Below are 10,724 nucleotides of genomic sequence, written 5' to 3'. Positions count from 1 at the left end.
TCTTTGAACACACCCGCAGCAAGCATTTGCTCCAGACTCGGCCACTGCTGGTACAAGTATTTCAGAAAACTGCTTACAACAACTCTTATGATCAGCATAAAGGCTGCACTAGACTCTTGTCCTCTGAATTTAGTAAATGTGATTTCTATTTAAAAAAAAAAAATCCAACAATTTTAGGCCACTAATAAATAGATTTAGCTAATTTTCCCGGCTTTTACTCTTTCTCCCAAATGCAGGATGAATGAAACTAATTGTTATTGTTGGGATTCATGCATAGTCACATGTGTGTGCATGCAAAGGTCTTTTCTGTGTGGGAAGTAGGATTTTTTTCCAAGCAGGAAAGTCAACCAGAAGCTGAAATCTATATTTGATCTGGCCGAGTTCTCTCCAGAGAAGAAGGAAAAAATGAATTAGCATGTATTACACTCCAGTGTCTTCTAAAAATTTAGTGTACACATTATTTATAAACCCCAATGGAGAAATTAGTAAAGAATTTAATTTGAAGGCTATAGAATTTTATGTTATTTCCTGCTCAGTTTTACAGCAGCTTTACTATTTAGTTATAGAGATGTAAAACACCAACAGCATACTGTGAACATGCTCTTCAAAGCAATAGTCATGACAAATATTTTACAAGCCAAACATGCTCTGAGATGTTTTAACTTTTATTCCTAACCCAGATTAATGGCACATTTCTTTATGAAGCAGAAATGGATGAGAAAATTACCATAATATTTTTATCTGTTAACAGGATGTATATATATGTGTGTGTGTGTGTGTAGTATAAAATAATGCTCCTATATCCTTCTTATTTTTATTTTATTTCTGTGTTTCATCATTTAGCCTTCTCTTTCATAGAATGAAATACTTCAGTAATTTCCTGATATCTCACCTCTTCCTATCTTTTCTATAATTCTCTTTTTTCTAATATATGAGCAGTAGAAATCAGCTCACTTTTCATGTCTGTTCATCCATTTGCTTCTCTGCTGCCTGCTGCTGCCTACCAGCATAACAACTGGTGCCAGTGACTGCTATGATCTGGACACCTCCTTGCTAGGAATTAAAAATGAGCTTGGTACAATTTCATTGCATGCCTCTTTAGGATTGCACTTAACTTTGCAAAAGCAATTCCTATTTACCAGCTTAACGTGTTCAAAAATATCATCCGAGCATGTTCAGTCAAAGCTAAAGTTTTATTTTAGTTGCAAGAACTTCACAATTTTGCTCTCAGTGATATAATAATTAGGATAATTTGGAGCACTGAGGTGTTCTACTAACAGCTTTCATCACTGAAAGCAATGAATCACTGTCATTGCTGAGGGTCTCTAGGCCATCATAGGAATTGGAGCCATACACAAAAAAGCTGCTGCCTTGGCCATAACTGCATATACCAGCTACTCTCTCCATAAAATAACTCTCTATTATCTTTGTGTACTGCCAAAACAGATCCAAAATCAACAACAGACATATTTAGCGTCTTCAAAGATAAACCAGTTTAAATCTTCTGAGAGGAAAACTACAGCTCTGCACCTTCCAAGTAATTAATATTTTAATGTTAAGGGAAATACCCGCAATGCACTCTCCACACATGACTAAAAGCATTGAACAATTAAAGGGTATTCATTGCTTACTGAAGGAAGAGAACCATTATCCTCTCCTCGACCGAGCAGTTCCACCACGACAGAGAGAATAAAATTCTGTGGACTTACTGCAGCAGCACAAAATTCTTTGTCAGGCACAATTTGCCCCTTTAAGCATGAGGCAACACTTGTGGCTCACAGGGCTTATAGCACTGTGGGGTTGCACAGATCAAGTGCACAAGTGCAGGAAGGGGACCTCATGTTTTACAACAAACTTTACCTTGTACAAGAGACAATTTTACTTATTGGTACAGAATGGGTGCTCTTAGACTGAAGGGTGATAACAACTTCTACTCTTGACTACGTCAATTCCATTTTAAGCAGCTTGGGTTTCTTTTTTGAGCAGAAACACTCTTTACTTTCATTTCAGCTACAGTTCAAGGCCATTTACTGCTCATGCTCAGGTTCTCTCCATAGGGAGAGCATTCTTCCACAGGGAAGTATAGGGCCCCAGGACTTCCCCAGTTCATTTTGTAAACAAGCCAGAGCCCAAGTTCCCACTTCATTCATAGTCATAAGTTTCCTATTTCCTTAATGGTGATTCCATGCAACAGAATTGGAAAATGCCATGGTCTCCATTACAGCAACATAATTTAAAGGTTTTTTCTGTGTCTTTAATGGCTAGGGACTTGCATGAAAAAAACATTCTAAAATCTAATTGGGAAAAGGCATTTCTATAAACACTCTCTTCTAAGAGATGCATCTCAGCTATGTGGATTAACCTGCCTTAGATAATTATTGAATGAAATTATTTAAAGCAACCAGTAACAGAGGAGGAAATCTGAGGTGAGGTTGGGTTGGCAGGGAGCAGGGAAGAGGCAGGAGAATAGAGACTGAGGGAGTCATTTGAGAAAAGGAAATAAGAGGTAGATAAGAAAAACTTACAAGAAGAAAAGAGATAATTTACTTAAAAAAAGACACTATCTACGTTTTAAGTATAAATTTTGAGTATAAATTTATAATTTTTCAAAATTTTGACTAAGTATAATAAATAAGCTTTTACTTAAATTGACTCTCAAGTTACAGGATTCCTTAAGGGATGTGTGGGGATCTGTATGGGGGTGGTTTCCCCCCAGGAAAGTACTCCTATTATTCTAATGATTAATAGATTCCTTTGTATGACCTGCTTATCAATCCATTTTAAAACAATAATTATAACTTTTAAACAAATTAAATAAATCAGGTTAATTCACATAGTTTCAAAGTAATACACCCCTAGTATCAAAGCATCTAGGTAGCAGGTTTACTTCCTTAACCTTATAAGATTTATATGATACAGAGGCATTTTGATCCAATTCTTACAGATGTGGACAAAGATAGAAAGATTCATCTCTGTTTTAATTGCTATTGAGCACAAAACTGATGTTATCACAGAATTATTACAATTTATTACCTTAGCAGATCTATTAAAAATATAATGGATTAATATAAAATTTCTAGACCAAATTAATCTGACTTTTTATCATCCAGCGATTCAATATCATGATGTTCTCATGCACATCTTTGCCATTGGCATGTATCATTCCTTCTGTAGTCCATCAAGAGTTGTTAGGCCAGTGGAAGAGGAAAGAGCAGTGCATGAAGTATATTGTCCTGGTTTCAACTGAGATAGAGTTGATTTTCTTCCTTGGAACTGCCACAATGCTGTGGTTTGGATTGACGTTGAGACAAATTTTTATAACCCACTGATGTTTGTAGCTAAGTAGTCCTTACCCTAAGTTAAGGATTTTTTAGTTTCCCATGCTCTGCTAGGGAGGAGGTGCACAAGAAACTGGGAGGAAGCATGGCCAGGACAGCTGACCTGAGGTGACCAAAGGGATATTCCATACTACAGACATCAAGCTGAATATATAAACTGGGGGGAATTGGCCGGGAGAGGCCAATCACTGCTTGGGGCTGGGTATTGGTCACTGGGGGGTGAGCAAATATATTCTGCTCTGGTTCATGGGTTTGACCTCTCTTTTTGTTTTCTCCCTTATCATCATCACCATCATCATCATTATTATATTTGCTTCAGTTATTAAGCTGTTCTTACCTCAACTCGAGGGATTAACCTTTTTTTCTTTCTCCTTGCCATCCCATCAGTTTCTCTGTGTGCGTGCTGAGTGAGAGGCTGTGTGTTACCTAGTTGCCAGCTGGGGTTACACCAAGACATACACACTGACTAAAACTGACCACAGTTTCAATACTAAACTTGCCTAAAATAGAAACAATGCTAATAAGAATTACAAAGGAAAAATGTTATGTATTAGGGTAGCTTCCAAGAACATCATCAACACCCCACAAAATCACTAGTTCAAATTTAAAGAGGAATCACCAGCCTCTGACACCTGAGCTGTGCAAGCAGTTCAAGCAAAGCTCTGAGATGGACCTACACCATACCCTTGTCAACAGATTTATGGGGGACTGGAGTCTGCTAGGTCATCCAAGCCCTGGGCTGTGGGAGGAAATGAATTAGCAGGACCCAGTCTTCAAATTACACTGGGTACAAGCAGAATGCCCTGCTGTACTTAACTCCAGCCCAGCTATGATTTACTGCTAAAACTCCTTTGCTGACACTGGTCACGATATGGAAAGGTGAAATAACGAAGGAACGAAGCATTACTAAACATGGTGATGCAGTCCAAATGTAAATGTTTCAGCAATCATGCCATCTCAAAGAGTGACTGTGCTCCAAGCTTTGTCAGCTCCTCTATTTTTGTGGAGAGTGTAAATCAAAAAATCAAAATGGGAAACTGGTCCAGCTAATGGGTTTTCTTTTTGTGGGTTATTTTTTAAGCACATCAGTTCTCTGATCTGGTTCACTGAAGGCCCACACAAATATTGGTGTCAGCACTGCACAGTGGTCTGTGCAAGGGTGATCACAAACAAGCAGAAGCAGAGAATGCTGCTGCTTACAATACCTGAAGGTCTAGAAAATCTCACACATGAGAAAAATGTTTAATACAATTGTTTGATAGAGTACAAAGCTTGTGATGCAGTCTTTGCTTACTGGAACCATTAATAGATTCATTTTCTTCTGTCAACAACAAAAAAAATGTAGGGATTTAATATCTTCCCCTAGCTCTCTGTCAAGTTTCATTTTAACTTGCTAATTGATGCAGATTGCTGTCACTTCCTAGAGGAGCCAGGTAATGGCCACATTTGTACCCACTTATAGGTATAGTGTTTCCTGCAAAATAAAACATTTTAGGAATATAAACAGCTCAAGACAGAAAGCATACCAAATCCCTCAAGGCTATGACAGAAACTGAAACAAATCCCCCAGAGGAAGCTCATTAATGCTTTAATATCATAAGCTGACGTAACTGCTGCTGGAAGCAGCAATCCCACTGCCTGTCAGACCCCTCACGTCTCCCTCCTTGGCATCAGCATGAGCGTGCATTCATGTGTGTGACAAAAAGGATAAGTTGTTTGATCTGGGTCACAATTAGCCATTATTCATTTACTTACTGAGTTTTACCTGGTTAATTGTAACTCAGATTGATTGCCTGAGCCGGGTCAATGCATGGCCATGAAAACAGCCCTGTCAGCAGAAAACAAGGCTTGGGAGTGAACTGGGAGTGACCGAGGAAAATAGAAAAACTGCTCCTTTCAGTAGTGTGTTTGCTTATTCTGGCTGAAAGTTTCAACTGTAAAATGATAGTCCAAAATACATTTTTAAAAAATTTTAAATGAAAGTACAAAAAGAGGAATGCCAGTTATTTGGCAAAAGGGTCTGATGAGCCCACAATGAACACCTGCATCACTTAAGGGTTCAGGAAACTAAAAGGGACTCCAGCTTAAGAAGATTTCAATTTCTTTAATTAACAACAATTCTGCCATTTTTTGATTAATATGTAAAATAAGACTCCTGTAACTACATGTCCTGATTGAATTCCAGGCAATAATGTTTCTTTACCGGGTGCTTTTAGTGTGAAAAACCAGTGGAACCCAACATATGGTTTTAGATGCATTCAAACAGGATTTTCTCATTTCCTGCATTTGCAGGCTAATTTCAATGGATATCTTGCCAAAGTACTGACAAATGAGATATGATATGTAACCTTTCACAAATACTTGTAGCACTTCAGAACAGGAGCATGAGAATGTACACATTCCACGGATTATGAATAGGGGTTGCAAATCTTCAATATAGTTGAAGACATACAGCAAAAGCTAAATACACAGATTTGCTGGTTACTATGTAAAGCTCCACAAAATATCTTTGAGATTGTTTTCCATGTTATTTCCTAAAAAAAAATTATTTGCAATTGCACTTTTGTTTCTGCTCTGATTAAACATCTTAAGAATAATATTCCTATGCAGTTTAAATGTTCATTCAATAAACCAAGCAAGATGAGGAAAGCATGGCAATTTCTGAACACCAATACACTGGTTAGAGAGAGAGGTCTCAAAGCAAGATTGCCACGTAGTTTGTTTAAACCTGAAACTGTGACTTGCAAGAGTAGCTAAGTGCTGGTGCTAAGAATCACAAAAGTTATGATGATGACTACAGAGTAAACAGCCTTCTCCCTTGTCTGAATACTGTAAGTAAATAGTGGATGACTCAAGTAAATAGGAATCTGCCCACATTCTACCTACAGAACATTGTATTAGACCCTGCACAACACAGGCACTTTCTGCAATTGTGTTGTAAAGGGATTAGAAAGACTGTACAGTGAAATTCTGGAAGAAAACATTGAGAGTCATTACAACACACAGAGAGAACTAAGCAATAAATTACAGCAATGTGACAGCTAACTTTATGGTACACTTGAGGTAAGTCCTTCAATAGCAGTGTAGTGCCTAACTAATTACAGTAGTTTCCAGACAGGAGACTTAGCCCCTCAGATAGTCCTTTGTGAACATATTTCAGTGAGATAGGCCTAAACTTACAGTCCAGTACACAGGATCTTGATAAAAATTGTATGCATTGTCCAACCTCACCGAATGCTGAGAGTTCTGGAAACATTCATAATTCAAGATAGAAGAGATAATATTTTTATTAGATTAGGATAATCTGCAGCTAGATGGGTTACATTAATTTACATTCATGGTAAAAGAACGGCAATGGTTTGGAGTAACAGGGATGTTTTTGAATGGAACATTAGGGCAAAATGTAAGAAGACAGAGGCAGCTCAAGGCATGCAGCATGTGGCCAGTGGAGGTGACTACTTAGAATTGTGGACCAAGAAGTTGGTATTTTAGATCCAAAGTAAGCACAATGCTGCAAAAAGGCTATTCCTCCAGAATTAACAATTGTATGAAAATGAACCAGCAATACAGCCAAGAAAAGTGGAGTATAATTTGTTAGCTCCTGATTAAATCTCATGTTTATATTTCTCTGCTGGTACAAAATTCTGCTTAAGTAAATAGGTCCAAGTCTAATTCCTTCTTGAGTTGTCAGGAACTGAGTATACCTTTCATGCTGAGAAAAAACCAGGGCCCACGTAAACAGGAGGTTCCAAAGACACCAGTGATTAATGCCCTTTGCTAATATTGTAGTTTTCTACGCTGTAGCAGCAAAGCTATGAAAATCCCTCTCCCACATGTCTGAAACAGGTTGTCATCATCAATGCAAAAACCATTCTAAAATCATCACAAAGTGAGTCTTGCAGGATTTATTGGACTTGTTTTCAAGGGGAAAAGCATTTGTCATGGAAATCAAGTTCTGAATAATAAAGTACACAACGTATCCACTTTCTGGATAAACATTTCCATCAAAGAGAGAACAGCTGCCTTGTCATGGTAAAGAACTGCAAATATTCAACTCCTTAATACTGACTTCAGTCCAGTATAACATTACAAAAAGCCTATTTTAGAAAATTTATAGGAAAAACGATCAAACACCCAACAAAAAGCCTACAGAAATTATTGCAAAGATGCAAGAATGATCATCACAGAAAAAGAAAAAAAGTTATTGTGCTGGTCAGACTGTAGAATGTTGCACAACTGAAGAAGAAGAAATTGGTGATGCAAATTTCCTGAAGAAACTGGTGATACAAATGATAGAGTGATCACCTCAGTATATCAAAATCAGCTTGGATTGTGTCAACACTGTTCCTCCCTTCCACCACAAAGTTACGCAAAACACTTCTTGTTCAGGCTTGTATCAACACATCAGAGAACCTGCAATTATGCTGAAACACACAGCACATAAGTACAGATTACAACAGGCAATCGTTCTGCAAACAAAACATCAGGATCTGGTGGTCTGAAAACTTAGTGCATGATTTGGTGTTTCATAAGAAGGGCCCAGTGTTTTCTCTAGCACATATATATGTGCACATATGTAAAGGGACAGAACAAAAGTGCATAACATTGAGCCACACTGAAAGCTGTAAGGTTTGTGACCTTGATCCCCCAGGATCACAATTCCAGGAATAAGAATACATCGCAAAGAAGAAACAGTTAAAAACATGCTAAGAAAATAAACCATACCACATATGTAGAGGAAAAGATAACACCACCTATAGGACAGAAAGAGGTTTATGTTAATGAGCTATTCATAAAAGGGGGGAGTGGTTATGTCTTAGCTCAGCTGAGCAGTGAGATGAATGCTAGGAAGTTGAGAGAAAAACTAGAGAAGGAAAAAGAGAAAATAAAAAAGGAAGGAGGACACCTGGAGGTATAGGTTTCTAGAGTCAGACAGAGTAGACATAATACATGGATTGTGATAGATTATGATCTGTATCTTAGAGAGGTGATGAGAAAAAGAAGTCACTGAGGTTATGATTTCTCTATGCCACTCTCTGTAAGCACAGAATACTGCTGGTGTCTGTGTTTAATCCTATAGTATGCAATCCATCTTTGAATGCAAAGATGCCTTTTTGCAGACTTCAGGCAAAACTGAAAAACGTTCATGCATTTGCAGAAGTTCCAATGTGACTTTATTAAAAAGTCTGGCCTATTTAAACTGACATACATTCAGCATAAAGAAATTAAGCAAAATTAAACTTCTAGGCAGTAGCAGAAAATATGAAGATGAGCTAAAGGAAAGAACATGAGAATTTTACCCAAGGATAAAATTGCAGCCAGGAAAAAATCTTCATCTTACCATTAATAATAAAATGCTGGAGAGGGCATTGCCACGAGGGACTTGTTTGTCAAACAATAAATCTGAAGCAACCCACTAAATGAGTCCTCTAGGGAGCCCTCTCTAGATTCATTATTTTAGTGCTAGCAATACTACTACAGTAAACTTTCAATTGATATTCATTACATTACATTTCTGTAGTGATTTTTCTGACCATTACAAATAACAAGAATAAAATTTTTGTGTTGTTCATAAGGTTTCCATTTAAAAAAAGTGTTCCTACAACTTGAAAAAACAAATGCTAGCATTTTAGAGTCAAATTCTCCTCTTATTCACAGAATGAGCTTTGATCCTATATCTCAGAGCAAAACTTAGCTCCCACTTTGTCTTTATATGTTCAAAATACAAAAAACAAGTTACTTTTAAGCCATGAGTTTTGCTTGATTAGGGGAAAATAAGGATATAGATCAACAGAAGTCTTTACTACAGCATCTTCAGGAGAGTGCTTTTAAAGTCTTCTGCAAATGTGAAATAATTTCACAGAACAGTCTAGTGTAGCAGAGATGGAAATTGCTACTGAGAGGCAAAACCACAAATAAATACTTGCTTTAAGTAGGTCTGCTAGAACTGTAAACCAATAAAGGTTGTTTCTGAAACTGAGAAATGCTAGGCTTTTGGATCTGTAATCATGAGTAAAAGTCACATATCAAGTTCAAAGAACACCCATACTTCAAATCCAAGGCTACGTTAGAAAAAGTCAGCTACATGTGATTTGACTCAGGTCACACATCAAGACCTCACAGTATGAGGGGAAAATGTGCCATTGTGATTGTTAGTCTCTAACAGTTACGTACTATTTGGAAAACTGTAATCAAACACTTAAGAAAGGAGAACTCTGCAGGTTATTAGCAGCTCCAAACCTTTATCCTTGAGGCAAGTCTTAAATGCATTCACTTTTGGGGAGGAAGGGGGGAAAGCTTCTGGACTAAAAGGTGATTTTATTAGATGTCTTTTGAAAGGAAACTAATACAGCTGAGTACCTGAATTGTGAGGATTTTCAGAGTACCTAAGCAAACACAGAAACATCCTTCACAGGGCAAGTAACACTAGTAAGGGAAAATTAAATATACGTTCAGGAGCCAAAGATGAAAGAGCAAAAGCTGAGCAATAGATAGTGGTATCTTTTAAATGAGATGGGGCAGACACTAATGTTTATTCTGCCCTTACACAGTGGCAGTGCCACTGAGGTACAGACACCAAGCCAACCAGCAGCCTGCCATGAGATTTGCATGTACAAACAAGAACACAAACATTTTAGGAGCTTCCTAAATAGAAAGTTGATACAATAAGTGGCTGTAATTAATGATGCAATGGCCACTACAAGTTGCTTTTGGAGGGACTGAGACAAGCTTATGACTTTTGCCCATGAAAATGTTCCAGTTTCCTGTCATTTCGTTTTCCATTACCTGCTCTGGTGACCTTGGCCATTCACCAGGTTTGTGCCATAGCTGGTTCCATTTCTGACCCTGCAGAATTCGCAGCATGTGGAACTGCCTGGTCTCTTTGTTATCCTTGCTGTGAGTGAATTTAGGGTCTTGAACAGCTTCTAAAGCGCCTTTAGCTTCACAAGTTTAAGGCACCAGATGGATTTTATCCAAAGGTACTGAGGGAGCTGGTGCGCTAAGCTGCTCTCCATCATTTATTATCAGTACTTTGGGAGCTAGAGGTGTTTCGCCTGGCGAGAGGGAGACTCAAGGGTGACCTTACCACTCTCTACAACTGAGGTTGAAGCCAGGCGGGATCAGCCTTTTCTGCCAGACAACCAGCGACAGAATGAGAGGACGCAGCCTCAAGCTGCACCAGCAAAGCTTCAGGCTGGCCATTATGAAGAATTTCTTCACGGAAAAAGTGAAGACATTGGAATGGGCTGTGCAGGGAGGTGGTGGCATCACAATCCCTGGAGGCATTCAAGAAACAACTGCACGAAGTTCAGCTAGTTCACTCGGTGCCATGGTCTAGCTGACAAGGTGGTGCTCGGTCATAGGCTGGACTCGGTGATCTCAGAG

The sequence above is a fragment of the Passer montanus genome, unplaced genomic scaffold (genome assembly GCF_014805655.1).
Source record: "Passer montanus isolate IOZ18808 unplaced genomic scaffold, ASM1480565v1 scaffold26, whole genome shotgun sequence".
Classification (NCBI taxonomy): domain Eukaryota; kingdom Metazoa; phylum Chordata; class Aves; order Passeriformes; family Passeridae; genus Passer; species Passer montanus.
This window is presented reverse-complemented; position numbering follows the sequence as displayed.